This window comes from Felis catus, chromosome B3 (genome assembly GCF_018350175.1).
Source record: "Felis catus isolate Fca126 chromosome B3, F.catus_Fca126_mat1.0, whole genome shotgun sequence".
Lineage (NCBI taxonomy): Eukaryota > Metazoa > Chordata > Mammalia > Carnivora > Felidae > Felis > Felis catus.
The window spans coordinates 117918908-117942384 of NC_058373.1; the positions used below are offsets into that span (position 1 = coordinate 117918908).

A 23477-nucleotide genomic window follows, 5' to 3' on the forward strand; every position below is an offset into this window, starting at 1 on the left:
TCTATACTAAACACAATTTGCAACGTTCTGTTATTTTTCTGTATGTTTAGAATGCCGAAATGTTTTTGAAGTTAAATAAACAGTATTACATTTAAAAAAAAAAAAGAATTCACAGATATGAAAGTGCTTATCATGAAGCAGGTAACATCCTTTTCCTCCCCAAATCACACGCAATTACCATATAAATGGCCTGGCAAAGGGACTTCCTTGAGAGGTGGCAGACTCTAACTACTCTTACACTTACAAAGCTTTAAAAAAGAGAGAGAGGGGTGCCTGGGTGGCTCAGTCGGTTAAGCGGCCGACTTTGGCTCAGGTCATGATCTCACGGTCCGTGAGTTCGAGCCCCGCGTGGGGCTCTGTGCTGACAGCTCAGAGCCTGGAGCCTGTTTCAGATTCTGTGTCTTCCTCTCTCTGGCCCTCCCCCATTCATGCTCTGTCTCTCTCTGTCTCAAAAATAAATAAACGTTAAAAAAATTTTTTTTAATAAAATAAATAAAAATTAAAAAGAGAGAAAGAGAAAAGAACAATTTCCAAATGAGAAAATGTCACAGACAGCCACAAACTGACTTCCCAAGGGATGCAAATACCCTTTCTCCAAGCAAAAAACACGCAACGTACAAAATGTCCACGTGAGGGTCTGTGCCTCCTATGTGGGCAGTCGCCCTTCTACTCAGGGAGATGAGCAGCCCGAGGGTATGCCCCAGAAAGGCGGCCAATGAGAGGCCTGCTCGTGCTGCGTCCGGATTGGCCAGGCCTGGCACCAGCTGGAACTGGGACCAGCTTTGAGGACAGCAGAGACTTGATAGGATTCTCTCTTCAAAGCATAGAGCAAACATCAATTAATCCTCAAAAGACGCTTTCAAGGAGAACATTATCCCTTTTGAGGATGTGGAAGCTAAGAGGTGCCGCAGGTAGTTGAAGGGAGGGCAGAGGAGAAAACAGAGCACTGGGCTCCGAGCCCCAGATCCGGTTCTCCAGAGAGAGTCAAGTTGCGGGAGAAGAATGGACCCACAGAACTGGGGCAAAGGAGGCGACAGAGAAGCTGCTTTGGAGGGTGCCCCTCAAGGCTCCTGCTGCTTCATCCCAGAACAGGCTGCAACGTGAAACACAGCCAGAGTCCTATGTGCGCACCAGTCCGGGGAACCAGAGAACGAGTTCAGATTATGGGACCTTCTTCAGCCTAATGACCACTAAGTCTGTGGGAGGAGGAAAAACTGAAATCGGAATCCAATTTGCCATAGTGAGCCTGTTTCGGTAACCCCACCCTCCCCCGTTCCTGACAGGGGGAGGGGAGTATGTATAAACACAGGGGATGCCCCGCCTGGCTGGTCTTTCCATCTCAAGAGAACCCATGCAGAGCTTCCTGCACCTCACACTCTTAAGGATCACCGCCAGTCGCTGTGCCTGGCAATAAACGTCACACATTCTCACGTTACACATTTATTCGACCTTTAACCTGTTGCTCTGAGATACCTGGAGAAATTGTATGCCACTGATCAAACGTTATTTAAAAAAGCACCCCACAATCTCTTCTCCACATGCGGTCAGTGTTACTACCTTACACGCTGATTCCCATGGTCGGCTGGCACTTTGTTAAAAATTTAGATCAACTCTCTTTGCCACACACTACACACTGTTTGCCTAAAGAAAGCCCAGGCCGGGGCGCCTGGGTGGCGCAGTCGGTTAAGCGTCCGACTTCAGCCAGGTCACGATCTCGCGGTCCGTGAGTTCAAGCCCCGCGTCAGGCTCTGGGCTGACGGCTCAGAGCCTGGAGCCTGTTTCCGATTCTGTGTCTCCCTCTCTCTCTGCCCCTCCCCCATTCATGCTCTGTCTCTCTCTGTCCCAAAAATAAATAAACGTTAAAAAAAAAATTTTAAAAAAAGAAAGCCCAGGCCATGTGCAAATTATAGGCTGATTAGAGATATTTAAATGTTTGTAGGAAGGATTTTCCTAAAGGGTCTGAATGAGTTTTCTCTCAATTTACCATTTAGTCAAAGAAATAAAGGAAATTACCCTACAACTCAATTTTTCTTTCTTAATTCAATTACCTAACACCAACTCTAGCATAGCCACGCATATATATATATATATATATATATATATATATATATATATATATATGTGTGTGTGTGTGTGTGTATATATATATACACATATATATACATATACATATGCCTTCAAAACCATAGAAAATATCTGGAAGTGATTACTCACTAAATTCTACTCCTGAGACCATTATTACACTATATGTTAACTAACTTGGATTTAAATAAAATTAGGGGCACCTGGGTGGCTCAGTCGGTTAAGCATCTGACTTCGGCTCAGGTCACGATCTTGCGGTCCGTGATTTCAAGCCCCATATCGGGCTCTGTGTTGACAGCCCAGAGCCTGGAGCCCGCTTTGGATTCTGTGTCTCCCTCTCTCTCTCTGCTCCTCCCCTGCTCATGCTCGCTCTCTCTCTCTCTCTCTCTCTCTCTCTCTCTCTTTCTCAAAAATAAATTTAAATTTTTTTTTAAATTTAATAAAGAAAAAGAAAAATTTTAAAAAAGGAAAATATCTGGAAGGATATGCCAAAAAAAACAAAAACAAAACAAAAAACAAAACAAAACAAAAACAACCATGTCCTTAACAGTAGGGAGCAAAATGGGCAGAGAAGAAGTCTTTTGTTGTTGTTGTTCTTTTTTGTCTTGTTTCATGCACTTCTTCTATGCATTTTTTTTTACAACCAGCATGTGACTTTTTATTTTTTTTTCTTTTTTTTTTAAAATTTTTTTTTCAACGTTTATTTATTTTTGGGGACAGAGAGAGACAGAGCATGAACGGGGGAGGGGCAGAGAGAGAGGGAGACACTGAATCGGAAACAGGCTCCAGGCTCTGAGCCATCAGCCCAGAGCCCGATGCGGGGCTCGAACTCACGGACCGCGAGATCGTGACCTGGCTGAAGTCGGACGCTCAACCGACTGCGCCACCCAGGCGCCCCCAGCATGTGACTTTTTAAATGTTTAAAATTATAAAATGAAAAAGTTACCTTCAGATCCTTTATTTTTCCCCAAGTGTGGCATTTTGTCCCGATGCCTATGCAAAGTAAGCCGGTAGATTTTGGAAACATCTTGTTGCCTTTTAGCGAAGAATTACAAACTCTCATCGTAATACTGTTAACACTCAGGTCATTTCATCCAGAACGCACCACGCTGAGAAAGGACAATTCCTTGCAACCCACTTCGCAGAGGAGTCTGAAGCCGCATCAGGCAAAACTAAGTCAGAAACAGAGCTTCAAGACCAGGAGAATGATTCAGGCTTCTTGACCTGACTGGCTTAAGCAAAGCCTGAGAAACGCCGCTGAAAGGCTGCCGTTCTGCACTAGTGCGACCCGGCTCCCGTTCCCACTCCGCCGTCCCTATCGCTGGCCAGCACACACGAATTCACAGAACCAGCCAATAGGCTGGAGCCCCTCCAATTATTAAGATCATCTTCTTCTCTTAAAGAATGGGCTTTTCCAGTGACACCAACCGCTTCCATCATTGAAGTGTTTATCTAGAGAATATTTCAGTTGGAAGCTTGAGAAACAGAGAATTTGAGGTTACTCAAAGAGCCCTCACCAGTTGCAAAGTAATTAGTAAAGAAGTGGGGAAAAAAAAAAAAACAGCGTTGGAGTGATGAGGCCAATAGGAATATCCGATTCGTTTACAGGATTTTTCACCGACACCTGCTTTTTGCATGAATAAAATTAGATACAGTTGCTCTCAGCAAATCAGTGATCGGGGATCCGAAATGCAGGAAAATACACGTTCTGGGTCTTTTGGACTCCGGGTATTTGGCAGAGACAGGCAGCGGGGTCTAATTGTCCATATTCCATCCTGACCCGGAAATGAAAGCTCCCAGTCACAGAAGTTCTGTAGCTAATCAGTTACCAGTCACACTTCACTCCTCACTGTCTTTAAAGTCACCAGGGGGAACCCCAATTTGCAACAGACCAAGATGCATTCCTTTTGGGGCACAGATGTCCTTCCAATTCCACTATTGCCCTCTCCATCCTGACACTGACGTAGAAACGAAGGGAAGCAGGCTAAGAAAACCCTCCCCTTTGACATTAGTAAGAATTGTGCAGTCCCCGGATGATCAGAGCCTAGGCTACACAGGACTTGAAAGAACGATGGAGACTTTGATATGGAATATAAAAAAGTAATGGGCAGGAGAGGCAGGCGGACCAAACTGGGAGGCCCAAGGCCCAGCTTCTGCCAGCTCCAGCTCTGACTTCCCCAGTGACGATGGCTCTGATTTATTAAGCAAAGATGATAGATAACTTACCTCTCTACCTTTTTATCTGAGATGAATGAGATAAATTTCAAATGGTTTATTTGCCGTGACCTAATAATAATAATAATAATAATAATAATAATAATAATAATACAAATGAGGGAAGTAGGAACTGAGCCCACCCTCTGCCTTCTTTCTAAAGAGATTTCACATGCGGCATCTCATCATTACCCCTGGTGAGATAATGGATCATTATTATTATTATTAGCCCCATTTTATAGAAAAAGCAACTGAGGCACAGACTGGTGACCTGACCAGGGCAGCATGGTTTGTAGAAGGAGCATTGCCCTGTTCAACACACTGAAATGCATTCCAGTGATTCTGGTCTGTGAAGACCTCTCTAGGTTGTGCCTACAAGACTTGGCCACCTGGGAGACACAACACTCAGGCCTCCTCCATAACAGCCACGAACCTTCTCCTTAGGCTCACCCTGCTTCTACAGGTTTCTACAGTTTGCAGGGAGACTTTTAACTAAGACATTCTCAGAGTCCTGCTGGGCAAGGCACAGTAGGGGGTGGCCAGGGGAGGCAATGGACTCTATATAACCCATGTGTAAATGTGGTCCAAAGCAAACACCCACAACCCTTGGTCCCTAGGCGAGGAGAAAAGATAGCACCAAGGAGTGAACCAAGACACCAACAGCTGCTGTTGGGGGGGGGGGGGGGGGGCTTCCTACCTCAGGAATTTTTAATGGTTTAAGGCATGAACTATTAGCAGGAGCCCCAAATCACCAGCACCCAGGTGTAAATTCTATTCTTAGGGAATGTCAGGAGTCTTATGTTCTAGAGTCTAGATCACCCACTGCTACTAAAGAGCAGAGTGAATTGGAAGGAAAGACAGAAGATAGTAATGAGTGGCTTTTATGGCCTGGCCTATTCTTTGGGGCTTCACATAGCTCATCTCAATGTGACGGCCTCGGGCACGGCATGACTCCTCTTAACTTTCTCCACCTATGGCACAGGGAGAGGATGTCTAGGGCTCCTTCCATCCCAGATACATCCCCAGTTGCCCCCACAGCCCAGTTCCATTACTCCAATTCTCTTCTGCAGGTATCACAGGATGCTGCTGGTGGTTCTCCAGCTCCACGAAACCCTCTCCCCGGACTCCCCCTCTCTGGGGCAGGAGAGCATCTTTCCATCTTCTCTTATCACTCCTGTTACAGCCAGCAGGATGGACAGATACACACACACACACACACACATACACACACACACACACACACTTCCCAGAACATCCTCAATTTACTCAGGGATCCATGAGGCAACTTTGGGGGACCCAAGAGGGGTGAGGAAGGAGGGGAAGAAGGAGGCTCACGGTGGTAGACTGGCCACTTCCAGTCTGCTTTGTGAAGGCCCCCAAGCTTTGAGGGGCGCTGGGGAGGGAAGCTACAGTTGAGGAATGCAGGGGGACCGGGCAGACCCATGTGGAGCTTGGATCCCACCCCATAGGAGATAATGTTTTCGAAAGAGCACACGTTTGACCAGGGAAGAAGAGACTAAGCCCAGGCTTAAGAGCATATCTGTTTTCTCCCCACCTGCCCCCCTTTTCCCAGCCTCGACTTGGAGCAAATGGTTAAGCCAACCCGAACCCAGAAGTGTGAATAATACATGGAGCCAGCTCGCAAGCCGCCCACACAGGAGGGCATGTCGGGCTGCACAGATGGCCCTCTCACGTGCACAGGCCATAGCTATGCTGTGGGGGGCTGAGATTCCGGGGCAGCCTTTATGCTCCTCACTAACCATGTAAGAGAAAGTGGGGCTCCCCAAGAGAGCCATGAAATGTGGGGTGAGGACTTACGTGTGGACAGGAGAGTGCCAGCCATCCTGGGGCAGACACCAACAGCTGGAGTGATTTGTTAGCCCTTTTTTCGTGAGTTAATTTGCTTCCAGCAGATTCCATTAGTGACCTGACAGACCCAGGGCCTGGAGGAGGGCCCTGAAAGAGCTGCTAACTCAGCAGACCGAAGGCCAGACGTCTTGCACCCAGCCCTTTGCCCGAGGTTTCTATTTGAAGAGCTTAGAATAATTATTTGCAAAGCTCTTGTTAAGGCAGCACCGCTGAACTACGTATAGGCAGAAGACACATGAACCTTGACCACTAAACATAATCCGCCAACCAGAAACTGGCGCAATACAGGAAAAGGATTCCCACATGTAATAATCTCTCCTTCCCAATGGCAGGAATGAAGCGAAAGTCAAAGTTATAAACTGGGTTCCATCTGAACCTGAGCGGAGGGGGAAGGGAAGAGGGGGAGGGTTGGGCTTCCTTTGAGTTCCAGTTGACATTTCCAGCAGAATAAGAAAAGAATCATGCTATTAGTACTGCTGCTGCCGTGACGACACAAATAATGACAACAACCACAGTTAATGTTTGTTTGGCACCTGGTACACGCCAGGAACTATGCCATAAGCTTTTTAAGCATTATCTCACTGACTCTTCGTAACAGCCCTCTGAGGTAGGAAAGCTGCGTGGGTAAGAGACGTCACACCGCAACTAAGTCATGGGAAAAGATCCAGAGCGGAACCAAGCCCAGGGGCGTCTGACTCCAAGCTGGTGCACGGCCCCACTTTGCTCCACAGCTCAATCCCAGGCTGGAGAAAGAGCAAGGAAACAGGATGCCCAGCCCAACATGTGCCCTCACTAGCTGTCGGACCTCAGCAAGTGATTTCAACTCATGGGCCATCCTATTCCACAAGACAGCTGAGTGATTTCTTAAGGACCCCTTCCATTCAAACCATAGTTATGGACCACCTGGGGCACAAAGATGGGGAGGTGGGTGTATAAACACAACTGAGGAATGGCCCTGCCCTCCAGGGATCTGCTATGTAAAAGTCTTAGGTGCCCTTTCAGCTCTAAAATAACACTTAGCAATTCTTTTAATATAAAGAAGTATTTGTGACAGCATTTATACCCATCTTCTCTTTGTTCTGTGTGAACATACGCATGGAAAGGTATCTGAAATGAAGTTCATCTAATGGATTTGGTCCATTTTTGCTCTCACCTTGTTATTTTTTTGTGTTGCTTGAATTTTTACTAACAAATATACATTTCCATTAAACCAATGAAGTGATTTTTTAAATACTGCTAAAACAATAATATATGTGTGTGTGTGTGTGTGTGTGTGTGTGTGTGTGTGTGTGTGTATAAAGAAAGAAATGTATGTCATCACTAACTGGATATTTTATAATATTAATAAATTGTTGGGGTGCCTGGGTGGCTCAGTCAGTTAAGCATCCAACTTCGGCTCAGGTCATGATCTCGGGTTCCTGGGTTCAAGCCCCGCATTGGGCTCCGTGCTGACAGCTCAGAGCCTGGAGCCTGCTTCAGATTCTGTGTCTCCTTCTTTCTCTGCCCCTCCCCTGCTCAGGCTCTGTCTCTCTTTCTCTCAAAAATAAATAAACATTGAACAAAATTTTTTTTAACTCGGATGAGATTGTAACTGTATTTTCTAAAAGAATCTTTATTTTTACAGGTACATACTGAAATTTTTACAGATAAAATAAATGATGTCTGGGATTTATTTCAAAATAAATAAATCCTGGTGTGGAAGGGTAGGGATATTTCCCAAAAGCTAAGATAAGCCCCCAGCTGGCAACCTTCTTGCCTGAGCATTTCCCCATCTTTGGCTAACTCTTCCCTTTGACTATCATAGTCTAACTTCGTTTGTCCTCTGTGGCTTCCTTCCACCCCCACACCATTCCCCAAAACCTTCTAGAATCACCCATCAAGTCTGTTGGTATATTCAGGTGCCCAGGCCATTCTATCTGACCTTACCCTTGCCAGAGGACAGAAGGTATGGGCCTCAGAAATACTCCCACACACCACTGTTCAAAGTCAACTACCATCAGATTCTGTTCGCTCTAGAGACAGAACAGCTTGACCGGTGGGGTGGGAGGCACCTTTCATTTATTCATTCAACAAATACTTGTCAATCACCCACTTTGTGCCAGGCACTGAGTCAGGTGCTGGAGAATGAGTGGTAAACAAGACAAAATTGACACCTTCACGGAGTTTTCATGCTAGACAAGGAGCCACTTTAGATGTATCCTTCCCAACCCTCCAAGACTTAGGGTCAGGAGTACATTTTCCAAGACATCCCTGAATCACCTGGGATATTGTCCAAAATAAGGAAAGACATGATCTGATGCCAAGACAGAGGAAACCACCCAACTCCCTACCCCAATCCAATTTCCCAGTTCATGGGACACAAAGACCAAAATGGTAAAGACTACCAGGTGAGTAAATGATGTCAGACAATAGGGCAACCAGGCCGCAATGTTCCAGGCCCACTGGTGTCATATTCGTATCAGAATTTTTGTAACCTTTGCTGCCACTTTGGCAAAAGTTTCTCATCCACTTTTGAGGTTAAAATAAGTAAAACTTGAATAGCATGCATGAGTGTAGCAGTTTTTAAAAACAAAACTTCCCTGCCAGGGATGACTTATACAATCTATATAACCACGGGCCTCCTATGTAAGTGCTTGGTCATGGGAAAATGTTTAGCATTGTTCAGCGGTCACTTATACCGGCACTTGGTCACAAGGACTTCCAAATCAAATTTCTAAGCAAAAAAAGTTCCATTTGGAAAACTACATTTTCCAATTTTCTTGCTTTATCATGACAATGGAAATAGAGTGTCATGAGTAAGTGTTTTAATTTATTCATCAAGATATAGGATCTATTCTCATATTAGTTGTGGATTTACCATTGTTCTAATAAAAATGCGTGCTTTACACAGTTTTCTCCATTGACTCTAAGCTCCAAAGGGCAAAAACCATCTCAGTCCTACTCTTGTATTACAACCAGCACCTACCATGTTGCCTGGCATATAGTTAATGCTAGTAAATATTTCTTGAATTGAATCCAAACATGCTTTTTTAAATGATTTTTTTTTTATTATTTTAAACTCAATGGCACAGCCCGGAGATAGTTCCCTGTGCCTATGGATCAACCAGTTTGCCATCCAGGTCCCAACAAGACCCTCTAGACAGTTTCCTAATCTCCTCCCTGGATGGAGGTCCAACAGGGGCAGGCCCAACAATGCCCCGGCCTATTGGACATTTCTACCTGGATGTCAAATCAGCATCTCAAGCCAACCAAGGGCAACACTGAGCCCACACACACCCGCCTCCACTCTCTCACCATCTTACCAATCCCATTCTTCTACGTGTTCGAGCCAAAAACCTTAGAGTCACCCATGATGCTTCTTGTTGTCAGACCCTACTTCCAATTTCTTTGCAAATGCTGTCATCCTTATCTATGAAATGTATTCAAGATCCAGTCACTTCCCACAACCTTTACAATTACCACCCTGCTCCCACCCACTGCCTCCTTACTTGTCCCCTATTTGGCCCCTGCTTTTCTCCATTTACTCTCAACTCAGTAGCCAGGGTGACACTATAAACATCCTCCAGTGGGTTCCCAATACCAAAGAGAAGCCAAAGTCCTCATACTACCCTCCCTCTGTCTTGCCCTGCTCCAGCCACACTGGCCTTCTTGCCACCCTTCAAAACATCACCCATGATTCGCACTTGCTACTCCCTCTGCCTTGAATCTGCTTCTCCCAGATGACCCTCAAATGACACTCTTCAGTGGCCACCTTATTTTAAACTGTCTTCCCCCAACATCCCCTGTCCCAACTCCCTGCTTTGGTGGCCTTCATTTACCACCATCTCATTTTTTTTAACGTTTACTTATTTTTGAGAGAGAGAGAGAGAGAGAGAAAGAGTGGGGAGAGGCAGAGAAAGAAAGAGAGGGGGAGAATCTCTAGCAGTCTCTACACTGTCAGTGCAGAGCATGATGTGGGGCTCGAACTCACGAACCATGAGATCATGACCTGAGCCAAAATCAAGAGTTGGACACTCAACCAACTGAGCCACTCAGGCGCCCAGCCACCACCTCATTTATTTACTTACTTAGGCCACCATCTGTACGCCCCACTAGAATGTAAGCTCTAGGAAGGCAAGGATTTCACCCATTTTGCTCATTGCTTTATGTCCATCACCCAAAATAGTACTGAGTGCTCAATAAATATTTGCATTAACAATCTCAGGATACATGGAAATATTCTTATCTCTCCATTATGGAGGGAAGATCACAGAATCCTCTGAAAGACGTATGATTCAATTCATAACAAAATATAGATAGACTTCAGGCCTTTCTCAAACAAATATGCTCTAATGCATTTCGACAAGGAAGGAAATCTCATTTCATTTTTACTCCCTCTCGCCCTTCCTAAGTCAGGGTCCACCTGCCTCCTTCTCAGCCCAAAGCTGGAAAGCATCCATTCAGAGGACGTAGGAGGAAGTTCAGGTGTCACAGACCCGAAGGCAGTTACTACCCACAAATTGGAGGGTAAGAGAAATGACCGACAAGGAAAAGAGAAATTAGCACGTAGATGAGAAACACATGTTTAAAATCCCATCCCAGGCCATGAGTCAGCTGAGTGAAGCTGGCACCAGAGTGACAAATTAATTTCATGACCCTGTTGCTTTCATTTGGTACTGCAGGGGGAAAAAAGCAGATGATATGTAGAAAAAGTTTATGTATGTCTGCCTACATGTCTATATAGAGTGGTCTGGTAATAAAATGGGTTCCTTTCCAGTGAAATTTGGATATGCATTAGACCACCTACTGTGTGCCTCACACAGTGCAGAGTGCTGGAGACCAAAGTGCTGGAGGCAGTGAGGAGCTCTAGCAGGTGGAGGTGACTGGCATAGACACAGCTCACCAGAAGTGCCCTTGCTATGTATGGGCTCTGCAAGCATAAACAAAGCACTATGGGAGCCACAGGCAGTGGTTCTGCCTGAAGGAGGCGCAGACCTTGAAGGGCAAGTGGAAACTAGAGAGGGTCATCAGGCAGAGGTGTGGGGGTCAGAGGGGAAGTCCTGGCAGAGAATGTCACACAAAGGCCAGGAGGTTGGAAGTCCCCGTTCTGGCATGACTCAAGCCGAGTCCACGGATCAATGTCAGAATGAGCTGAATTGTGAACGTCAGGCTAGGTGGTTTGGCAGCCTCCTCCAAGGAGTGTCCCCAGTCCCTCCAGGCAGAATGGATTCCTTCCCTGCTTTGTGTACACACTCCTCAAAGCACATCCCCAGCCCAGGGCATCAGCACAGGGTGTTGGCTGTTCCCTCTGCTTAGAATGCTTTTCTTTTCCCCCAGACACCTGCAAGCGCCACTCCCTTCAGTCCTGCAGGTTTCTGCTCAATTGTCACCTTGACTGAAGTCATCTCTGAACAAGCGTGCAAGGGGGCAAACTCACACAGGTATACCCTTTACCTCACTTCATTCTCACCATAGCATTTATACCTGTGCATTTGTCCACTAGAATGTGAGTCTCACAAGGGTAAGGACTTTGTTTTGTTGACTGCTGTGTCCCCAACACCTACAGTGTGTGGCACATGGTGGGAGTTCAATAAATATTTGATGAATGAATAAAAAGCACCTGTAACACTTGGATGATTTCTGACTATTTTTATCTGTCCCCACCTGTAAGACTGAAAACTTATTTGAAAGCAAGCATTGTCTTCTCCATTCTCTATCCTAGCACCTCTCACAGAGCTGCATAGAGTTGGTACTCAGTAAATAACTGATGGATGGATGGATGAATGGATGGATGAATGGGTGGATAGGTGGATGAACATACAGATGGACAGATGGGTGGATGGGTGGATGGATGGATGGATGGGTGGGTGGATGGATGGACAAATGGATGGGAGGGTGGGTGGGTGGATAGGTGGATGAACAGATGGATGGGAGGGTGGGTGGGCAGATGGGTGGATGGATGGATGGGTACATGGATGGATCCTATAATCATTAGGAGCCACTGGTGGTATAAAGGAACTGAACTATGCAGAGCCCTCCCTGTGGGCAAGGATAGCCTGACATGGGGACAGACTGCAGCTGGAAAGTCAATTGGGAAGCTCCTGCCTGTGTCCTTATGAGCACTAATATTGCCTAGGTAAATGGAGGAGGAGACAGAGTCCAGAGACACTGCCAAGGTCAAGTTAACAGGACTCAGGGACAAAGTAGGGGTGAAGAGAGACAGGAGCCAAAGATGACTCTGAGATTTTTACTCAAATAATAGTGAACACTGAGGAGAATAAGCAGCTTTGGGGAAAGAAGAAGAATTCACTTAGGATATAAGTTTGAAAGAGAATACCCAGGAGAAATGGAGTAGGCAATAGGATAGTCAGGAGGAAAGAAGATTGAATTGTGAGCACTGGCTGAAGCCATGGGAATTTACTCATTCTTTCTATTTTAAGCACCTTCCATGTCCCACGCACTTACTATATACTAGGCACCGTGGATATTACAGTGGCCAAGACAGGCAAGGCCTGTGCTCTCACAGAACTTACATTCCAAGGGGAAAGGCACACTAAAGACAGGTGAACAAACAAATACGTAAAGATAATTTCTGATGGTTGCATGCACTATGAAAAACACATACCAGGGTAATACACCAGGGCAACTATTGCAGGGACAGCATCAAGTGCAGTGCTCAGAGGAGGCCCCTCTGAAGAAGCGGCTTTTGCCACAAGGAGGCAGGGGGCAGGAATGACAAGGAAGTTCCTTGCTTCATGGCTTCGATTTTCTTAAAGAAGTCAGTGGTGAAATCATCTGTTCAGAGCGAGAGGATGGAGTGGGTTTTCAGGTAAATGGAAAACCTTGGAACAAGTGCCGAAGAGAAGAAATGGAAAAGGCTCAGAAAAGAGGTTATGATGGGGCACCGAGGACCTAGCTGAGGGCTGAAACCGTAAATGTGTAAGGGAGCCTATCAATGCAGAGCGTACACATATTTTACAAATATTATATATCGATGAAGCTTTTTGTCCCTGCAGCTATATTGAAACCAGCATTAAGGCCCTAGGAGTGATCTGGAATCTCTATCCTTACTTGGGGTGAGATGGGTTTGCCGGAGTGTTTATTTGATCTTAATTAAGTTTGATGGGCTGTGAGGGTTTTCATTACTTGCTTTGACCAGGCACATTCCCACCGCCGCCACCCCCCGCCCCCACCACCACAGACCCCAGTTGCTTTGGTCTGTGTTCCTGCCATGGCCTCTCCACTCAAGCCATCCTGCAAATTAATCACCCTCAACGTCCATCCTGCCACACCTTAAATAACTCCCCAGCACCTACAGGATCAGCGCCAAAGTTTTCACACTGATATTTATACCAGGTGCTTCACTGCCTGTCCAGCCTTCTCTCTCCCAGCTACCCAGCCATGTACACTGTGCCTTTTTGAACCCCTACCTGCTTTGCATGGACAGACCCAGGTTTGTGCCTCGGAGTCTTAGGCAAGTTGCTTAAAGTATTTAGAGTTTTCTCCTCTATAAACTAGTTAACATTATCTGCTTCCCGGGAGGATTAAATGAATTAATGTGTGTGCACCACACAGCACAAGACTGCTGAGCAGAGTGTAGGTGTTCAAGATGGAAGCTGGAACTAGTGTAATTATTACTTTAAAAAGCTGCTTTGTGGGGCGCCCGGGTGGCTCAGTCGGTTGGGCACCCGACTTCAGCTCAGGTCATGATCTTGCGGTCCGTGAGTTCAAGCCCCGCGTTGGGCTCTGGGCTGATGGCTCAGAGCCCGGAGCCTGTTTCCGATTCTGTGTCTCCCTCTCTCTCTGCCCCTCCCCCGTTCATGCTCTGTCTCTCTCTGTCCCCAAAATAAATAAACGTTAAAAAAAAAAAAAAGAATTAAAAAAAAAAAAAGGCTGCTTTGTAATGATGCGGTTATTGTAGCAGCTAGCTCACGGCCACATACACAGAAGACACTGGGTCCGCGGCCCTTGGCATGGTTACCGTGTTCTCCTTTGGACCTCGTCTCTCGGTTTCCGGTGCGCTCTTCTTTAGGCTTACCTTAAAAGTTAACTTGCATCTCAGAGTCTTAGAGTCTTCAACTTATATTGATATTCAACATAGGTCTCGTCCCTCAGCTAGACAGGAAGTTCCTGAAGAACAGAAATTGTTCTGCTTTTCAGTATCCTCTTCAGCATGAAGCACAGAGCCTTCCACTTCGGGAGGTGCTAAATAATTCTTGGTTGATGTGCCACGCTAAGAGGTTGATTCCCCTCTTAAAGGGAAGGCTTCTCTCTCCTCAGCTCCCTAGATTCCGCCCACCCATCAAGGCCTCCTTCAGCCTCGCCTCCTCCATGAAGCTGCCCGGTGAAACTGATTTCTTCCTTCTCTTCTACCTTCCTTCCCCATGGTTCCCACTATCTTGTCATACTTTGCCTTAGAACTTCTAGACTTTTAGCGAAGGCAAAGCCAAGGGAGAATGCACACGCAGTCCCCTCACTTCCTCCAGTACTCATTTTACAGGTATATTCTTTTCTAGCTAGACCAGGAGAACTCCAGGCTACACTAAGGGTCTTTTTCACAAGGAGGAAGCCAAGGTTTGAGGTAGCCAAATACTGCTATTTCAACCATCAGGGCTCCGGACAGCTTTTCATAGGGGTTCTGTCTCCCGTGGCTTCATGCCGGAAAACATCGGGGCGAAAACAAAAACAAACACTAGAGTACAATGAGCTACCACCTCAGGCCTGTTAGAATGGCTAGGTATCAAAATAAGTGTTGGCGAGGAGGTGGAGAAAAGGGAACCCGTGTGCACTGTTGGTGGGAATGTAAACTGGTGCAGCCACTGTGGAAAACAGAGTAGAGGTTTCTGAGAACATTTAAAATAGAACTACCCTAGGGGTGCCTGGGTGGCTCAGTTGGTTGAGTGGTCCCACTCTTGATTTCGGCTCAGGTCATGATCTCACAGTTTGTGGGACGGAGCCCTGCATTGGGCTCTGGGCCGTGTGGAGCCTGCTTGGGATTCTCTCTCTCCCCCCCCCTCTCTCTCTCTCTCTCTCTCTCTCTCAAAATAAATAAATAAACTTAAATATATATATATATATATATACACACACACACACATATATATGTGTGTATATATATATAATTATATATTTTATATATAACATATATATTAAATATATATTTATATATTATATATTTTTATATATTTATAAATAAAATAAATAAATATGTATATTTTATATATTTATATATACTTATATATTTATATATATATAATATATATATGAAAAAATAGAACTAGTCTATGGTCCAGCAATGCCACTTCTGGGTATTTATCCAAAGCAAATGAAAATACAAACTGCACGCTCCCATCCACTGCAGCATTATTTACAATAGCCAAAACATGGAAACAACATAAGTGTTTATCAATGGATGAATGGATAACAAAAATGTGGTCTGTATACACACACACAAAGGAGTACTACTCCTCCATAAAAAAGAAGGAAATCCTGCCATTTGCCACATGGATGGACCTCAAGGGCATTATGCTAAATGAAGTAAGTCAGACTGAGAAAGACAAATACTGTATGATCTCACTTATACGTGGAATGAGAGAACAGATGGGTGGTTGCCAGAGGCAGAGGGTAGTGGAGGGTAATAGGTGAAGGTGTCCAAAAGGTAGAAACTTCTAGTTATAAATAAGTCCTGGTGATAGGAGGTATAGCATGGTGACTGTAGTTAATAATGGTGTATTTGCAAGTTACTAAGAGAGGAGATTTTAAGAGTTCTCATCACAAGAAGAAAAATCTTTTAAGTATGCGTGGTGATGTCAGACTTATTTCGGTGATCATTTTGCAATACATATAAATATCGAATCACTATGTTATAGTGAAATTATTATATACATAATTAATTATATATTAATTAATATATTGAAATTAATACAATGTTATAGGCTAAATATATCTAAATTTGAAAAAAAAATTTTTAAATAAATGAGGAAAAAAAACTTATTTTTTTTTAATTTTTTTTCAACATTTATTTATTTTTGAGACAGAGAGAGACAGAGCATGAACAGGGGAGGGGCAGAGACAGAGGGAGACACAGAATCTGAAACAGGCTCCAGGCTCTGAGCGGTTAGCACAGAGCCTGACGCGGGGCTCAAACTCACGGGCCGTGAGATCATGACCTGAGCCGAAGTCGGACGCTTAACCGACCAAGCCACCCAGGCGCCCCCAAAAAAACTTATTTTAAGGGAGGCAGGTATAAGGGAGGAAGGGCTGGAGGACCTGGGTTTCAAGCCCAGTTCTGTGCTTTTCCTAGCTGTGTGAGGCCTGACCACTATCCCAGACCTTGCCAGGTCTCTGCCACCATATCTCGACAGTAAGGGAGACCACCAGTGATCTCCAAGGTATTTCCTAGGTCTGCAGTTCTAAGCTCTAGCCTTGCCTATGAGCTGTACTGTTAAGGGACAAATTGAGTCAAAAGAGCTTTCTCCCTCTCTGGTCATTAGCTGGTAGGGGTACTTTACAATCTTGTCTGATCCTTCTGCCCATTCTCTTATCAGGCATTTTATTCAATGTTTATTTTTTGAGAGAGAGAGAGAGAGACAGACAGAGCAGAGCAGGAGAGGGGCAGAGAGAGAGGGGGGAGACACAGACTCTGAAGCAGGCTCCAGGCTCTGAGCTGTCAGCACAGAACCCGATGCGGGCCTCGAACTCATGAACTGTGAGATCGTGACCTCAGCCAAAGTCAACACTCAACTGACTGAGCCACCCAGGCTCCGCCAGGCATTTCATTCAATGGACATAAAAATGAGAATGTCACAGGGCAAAGCCTGACTGAACCATTCCCTGTCCCCGTTACGACTGTTGAACTTAGGTGACGGATTTATGTTCTTTATACTATTCTGTTTACTTTCCTGTAGGTTTGCTATCTTCCATACTAAAAAGCTAAAATAATTTAAACCCACCTAATTCCACCCTTTCATGTACTAACTAGATACTCACTTTCTAGATGGATCTCATGAACTACCTCCTCCCCCCAAAAAGGTACTGAATCTTTTTTTTTAAAGGAACTACATCTGGAAATTATAAGGATTCACCTCACCTTGTAAACAGAGGCATGAGGGCCTGGGTGGCTCAGTCGCTAAGCATCTGACTTCGGCCCAGGTCATGATCTCATGGTCTGTGAGTTCGAGCCCTGCTCTGGGTGTACACAAGCCCCACTTCGGGTTAGCCCCCTTTTCTCTCTCTCTCCCTCTCTCTCTCCCCCATCTCTCTCTTTCCCTCCAGGGATTCTCTCTCTCTCTCTCCCTCTCTCTCTCTCTCTCTGCCCCTTGCTCACTTGCACCCACTCTCTCTGTCTCTCAAAACACAAACACAACAAAACAAAACAGAGGCGTGAAGAAACAAAGGCACAGTGCGATGTTTGGGGGCAGCCGTGCAGCGCTGAGCCTCCTGCAGGCACCAGCTCCGTCACTTTGTAACCGCATCAGCTAGGAAAGGACGGCTACCAGATCCTTGTCTGCTGGAGTGCATTGTTGCCAGGCCTAAAGAAGACCATCTGTGCCTCCAAAGCACTTGGTCCACATGTAACCCCCCACACACACAGTTAAAGCATCATTACATTTGTTGTTACAGGTGCAGGGCTACAAGAACAGTGGTTCTCAAGCTTTAGGAGGCATAAGAGAGTGCACAGCCTTACCACCGAGATTCTGGTTTGGTGGGTCTACGAGGAGGCCCAGAAGTCTGCCGCCTCATCAGTCACACAGGTGTGCCTCGTGTAGATAGTCCACACCTTGAGAAGCCCAAAGGAACAGTCTGGAAGAAGCAGCAGGGACAGCAGAGGGGACCAAAGTGCTGCAGATGCTACTTGGGAAGAAAATCAATCTCTCCAGAGAATCAAAAACGTCCAGGGTAGGGGATGGGGTGTCAGTGTCTTTAAACTACCAAATGGGACTGGGAATGATACGAAGGAGGAAAGCAGTTAAAGGGGAAACTCCATTGTCCCGGCCTTTTCCGGCTCATGCCCTGTCCTTCATGTACATGCTCATATCTTATTTTTATTTTCTAAATTTTGCCCAGAAAAGTCTCCTCAGAACTCACCTGTCCCGTCCTTCCCAGGGCATCATGCTAAACCTCCCTGTATTTCCAGGGGGAGATTTTTAGAACGTGAACTGGACCAAGCCACTTCCTAACTTAAAACTTCTGTAACTGCTCACTGCTCATAGGGAAAAATACACATCTCTAAAATTCCCATCAAGTCCTTTGTGTTCTGGCCCCTCCTGAATTCTTACCATACCATGAGCTCTACTTTCTCTCCTTCTCTGGCTCTCCAGGCACAACAGCCTTCCCTGCTCCTTCTAATGTGCCACAGGACCTTTGCGTGTGCCATTTCTCTGCCTGGGATAAAATGTTGCCTCTTCAAGGAAACTTTCCCTCAATACACTAGACCAGAACAGTGTTCCCTTCCATACTCTCCTCCGTTCTCCTGGCTTTACAACAAAACATAGATCCAAATTTTATTTACATATGTATATGATTAGTGCCCATCTCCCCAACTGGACTATAAGCTTTGTAAAGATAGGGTCCATATCGGATATGCATGTCATTGTATATCCAGTGCCATAATAAGTGGTACATTATACTTGTTCTACTACTGTAAGAAAAATGCCAAGTGCACTGTGGTCTGGAGAGACTTGTGAATAACACAGAGAAACAAGGCATAAGCTGGAGGGGTGCCTGGGTGGCTCAGTCAGTTAGGCAACCAACTTGATTTCAGTTCAGGTCATGATCTCACGGTTTGTGAGATCAATCCTTCCATCTGGCTCTGCACAAGACAGCACAGAGCCTGACTGGGATTCTCTCTCCCTCCCTCTCAAAATAAATAAATAAACATTTAAAAAAAAAAAAAAAAAAGACACAAGCTGGAGACTTTGTGACGTAAATGACAGGCCAGAGTGAAATGGTGCACTTTCTCCTGGACGTGGGTGACTGAGAATCTTCTCCATTATCACAAGAACAGCGGTCACCAGACACAAGATCTCAGGCTCTCTTAAAAAAAAAAAAAAAAAAAGCATCTGTCCAGGACTGTCCCCAGAGGATGATGAGAATGTGACTTACCCCTCAGGGAACGTGGGGGCTGGAAAAGAGGCCAGAAATGACTGAGGACCAACCTTCTCAGTGCCCTTCCTGTCATCTCCCTGGAAATGTATCTTTGTCCCTCAGTAGCAGGACTCAGAGAGAGCAGGGAGGAGAAGGTCACAGACAGAAACGATCTTCCTCCCTCCTATCTGGAGCCACAGAAACAGGCGAGCTCAGGTTATCTTTGTGCACGCTTCTTTTCCCCAGAGACGAAGGGGGGGGGGGGGGGGGGGGAGGTAGGGCAGGCGGGAAGATTTAGAACAGTCAATTCAGAAAACAGGGTGGTTTTCCGCTGGGTCATCAGACCCAGCCCATTCAAGGGCTGCAAAATGAACTGAAGTTTAGGTTCTCACTAGGCCACTGAGTCCCATCAATTACACCACGTGGAAAAAACTTTGGACAGTTAAAAATAACATAGGGGTCTGGTGTTTGGAAGATCTGGAGTGTGGAATGCCAGCTTGTCAAGTACAGAGTGCTGCCTACCAAAAGCGTGTGCTAGGAACATGCATACACGCACCCACCGGGACGGAAGGGCCACAGAAGCGAAAGGCGCCCACCCTGGCAAGAGTGCACAGACCAACTCTTAACGCCACCCACTTTGGTCCGAAGGACTTTCAAGCCCTCTTCCAGCTGTGGAAGGGGCGGAGCTCACCCAGGAAGGAAGCACCTTCCTCCCCCTTGGAGGAGGCAGCAGAGCCTGGAAACCAGGAGTTCAGTCACCAGTCACGTCAGAGTCAGTTCACCCCTGTGTGTTGTTCTGCAGCATCTGGGACATTCTTTTTCTTTCTCAGAAGGACCCAATAGCAGCACCGAGTAAGTAGCATGCAATAATCCGAACTCCTGGGCAAGACATCCTATAGATAAACCTGTCTCCAAGTCTCCTAGCACATTTCTTCTAATAGTAAAAAAGAATAATCATAATGCCATAGAGTTCTAGAACTTCTTTGTTCTAAGGAAATCAGAGGCTCTCTTACTTATTATCTCATTTTCCTTAAGATGTCAATGTGGGGAGAAAAAATCAGCTAGTACATCTTTCCATTTTATGGATAGGAAAACAGGGTCCCTGCAGGGACACCTGGGTGGCTGAATCGGTTAAGCGTCTGACTTCGGCTCAGGTCACGATCTCACAGCTCATGGGTTTGAGCCCTGTGTCGGGCTCTGTGCTGACAGCTCAGAGCCTGGAGCCTGCTTCGGATTCTCTGTCTCCCTCTTCCTCTGTCCCTCTCACGCTCCGTCTCTCGCTCTTAAAAAAATAAACATCAGGGGCGCCTAGGTGGCTCAGTCGGTTGAGCGTCCGACTTCGGCTCAGGTCACGATCTCACAGCTCATGGGTTTGAGCCCTGTGTCGGGCTCTGTGCTGACAGCTCAGAGCCTGGAGCCTGCTTCGGATTCTCTGTCTCCCTCTTCCTCTGTCCCTCTCACGCTCCGTCTCTCGCTCTTAAAAAAATAAACATCAGGGGCGCCTGGGTGGCTCAGTCGGTTGAGCGTCCGACTTCGGCTCAGGTCACGATCTCACAGCTCATGGGTTTGAGCCCTGTGTCGGGCTCTGTGCTGACAGCTCAGAGCCTGGAGCCTGCTTCGGATTCTCTGTCTCCCTCTTCCTCTGTCCCTCTCACGCTCCGTCTCTCGCTCTTAAAAAAATAAACATCAGGGGCGCCTAGGTGGCTCAGTCGGTTGAGCGTCCGACTTCGGCTCAGGTCACGATCTCACAGCTCATGGGTTTGAGCCCTGTGTCGGGCTCTGTGCTGACAGCTCAGAGCCTGGAGCCTGCTTCGGATTCTCTGTCTCCCTCTCTCTGGTCACGCTCTGTCTCTCTCTCTCTCAAAAATAAATAAACATTTTTAAAAAAATTTTTTAAAGAAAAACAGGGTCCCTGTGAACATCCAGTTAAGAAGGTAAATGTGTGCCAACTCTTCTCCTTCTTTTTTTTTTTTAATGTTTATTTATTTACTTTTGAGAGAGAGAGAAATAGAGTGTGAGCAGGAGAGGGGCAGAGAGAGAGTGAGACAGAATCTGAAGCAGGCTCCAGGCTCCGAGCTGTCAGCACAGAGCCCGACATGGGGCTCGAACCCACGGACCATGAGATCATGACCTGAGCCGAAGTCAGACACTGAGCCACCCAGGCGCCCCGTGCCAACTCTCCTAAGCGCTTGACATATATTAACTTATTCAATTCTTCCAACAACACTCTAAAGACAGAAACTATCATTCCTACTTTACAGATGAGGAAACCGAGGCACAGAGGGGTTAGGAATCCTGCCTGCGGGCCTTGGATTTGAACCCCGACTCTCTAGCTCCAGAGCCTGCATTCAAGGTATAGGCCACACAGCCCCTGCTTGCCACACTGCTTCTCCCTGGGACAGAGTGTGTGAGCTGTCAGAGCCCAAGGCTCTAAGGAACCTCGACGACTGGGCTTGACGCCCCGCCTCCCCCTGAAAGCTAGCTCCCTGGGCCCCAGGCCTTCCTGCAGGGGGGAGTAGGCAACATGTAGGTGGGCACTTGAATGGGTAACAGGGGTGCCCGTGTGCCTGGGTGGCCATGGGGAAGCACCATCTGCAGAACAAACTCCCTCAGTCCTCCCAGAAGGAAACACTGTCTTAGAGACCTGCAGTCTCCCTCCCCCGATTTGAACCACGAAACTAATCCTCGAGGCACGGGGCTTTGACTGCGCTACGAGGGTCAGCATTTATGTTTTCCTCCCTCGACTGGATTTGTATATTGTATTTATACCATTTATGGGTTATCGTTGTTGTTTTGAAAGAAAGGGCATGGTGATTGAAGGATGCAAAGGGGGAGAGAGTTTCAGATCTACCACTTGGACAGGCTTCCCCCCACAATCCTGCCCTGCTAAGCAAATCTGCCCACGAGTGGGCCAGGGCAGTCCTGTGCCTGACAAAATAGGGGGCTCACACCAGTGAAGGCCCCCCAGTGTGCCCTCTGCACCCCACCCCTTGGGGAAGTACCCTGAAAAGGACCCAGAACGTATTACCAAGGAAACCAAGAAGGAGGATTCAGTTCAACTTTAGCCAGGGGGCCCCTGGAGGTGGGCGATGCTTCCTGCTGAGGGACTCAGGAGGACAACCCAGCCTCCCCCTGGAGGCCCCCTTGGCCTCCAAAGTTTCCAAGCACTTCCCAAGAATTGGCTGCCAAAATGGGACTCCACTCAGAGCAACATGGCCCCGGGCGAGTTCAGGGACCACCTTCCCACTCCCAACCAGCCAAACAGACCCACTTGCTCCCCTCCACACACGCCTGCCCACCTGGCCTTTCTTCCCGGAGAGAGGAAGGGGATTCTCTGAGGAATTACTCAAACACTTCCCGGATCTCCGTTCACTTTCCTTTCGTGCCTGTCTTTCTCCACCTCACCCTCCACTGCTCCTCTGAGCCTGACCAGATCCACTGTCCTTCCATACTCAGCTCAAAGCCACCTCCTCCCTGAAACCTTCTCTGACACCCCAACCACAGGACGCTCTTTCTCTTTTCTGATTTCACAGACCCCTCAGGGGCTGGACCGCTCATTTAGTGCAGAGTAACCTCACACCCCGTGTTTCTTCTCACCCGGTTTGCTGTGTGCAAGCTTTGACCTTTTCCTCCTTCCCCCTGCCCGCTCCCACATTCACGAGACTGAGTGTGCCCTCCTGGTGACAGAGCAAAAACTCTTCCCTTCTTTTTATGCCCCTTCAGTGCTTTTTGATCAAGGTGCAATGCAGAAGGCGAAGGAAAAGATGTCAACAGGGCAAGGACGAGGGAGACAAGAGGTCAGAAGGAAGCCTGGGCTGGAGATGCAAACCTTGATATTAGGCGTTGCGTGGATTATTCCTCTCTTTGGGGCTCAGAGAACGCTGGGGAGGCTGAGGTCTGAGTCAAGAAATGAAATAAGAAGTAGAAAGCCAAAGGAAAATAAAAGGGTAACCAGTGGGCTTTTCTTTCCTGGGGATTTCAAAAGCTACAATACAGCCTGGAGGAGGGATGCCAGGAAGTGGCCCGAGTCTGCCCGATCTGGGTCTTGGAGAAAGGTGGGGACATTTCAGGGCTTTTATATTGTCCAGACCAGTTGATCTGGGTTGAAAAGGAGACAGAGGGGCGCCTGGGTGGCGCAGTCGGTTAAGCGTCCGACTTCAGCCAGGTCACGATCTCGCGGTCCGTGAGTTCGAGCCCCGCGTCAGGCTCTGGGCTGATGGCTCGGAGCCTGGAGCCCGTTTCCAATT

The 23477-nt window shown here is 46.8% G+C and overlaps 1 protein-coding gene across 3 annotated transcripts in view; it reads right to left on the bottom strand.

The window, feature by feature from the left end:
• The window catches only part of DPF3 (double PHD fingers 3), a 307348-nt gene that overhangs the window by 230890 nt on the left and 52981 nt on the right, over positions 1 to 23477 (bottom strand). Inside the window, exon 1 of one of the 3 annotated variants that reach the window (XM_045060176.1) lies at positions 14183 to 14992. The exons of the other annotated variants lie outside the window; for them this stretch is intronic. The gene's annotated coding sequence lies outside the window, so the exon portion shown is untranslated. Of the gene's footprint in view, positions 1 to 14182; positions 14993 to 23477 lie in introns of those variants that run through there. 3 annotated transcript variants of the gene reach the window in all.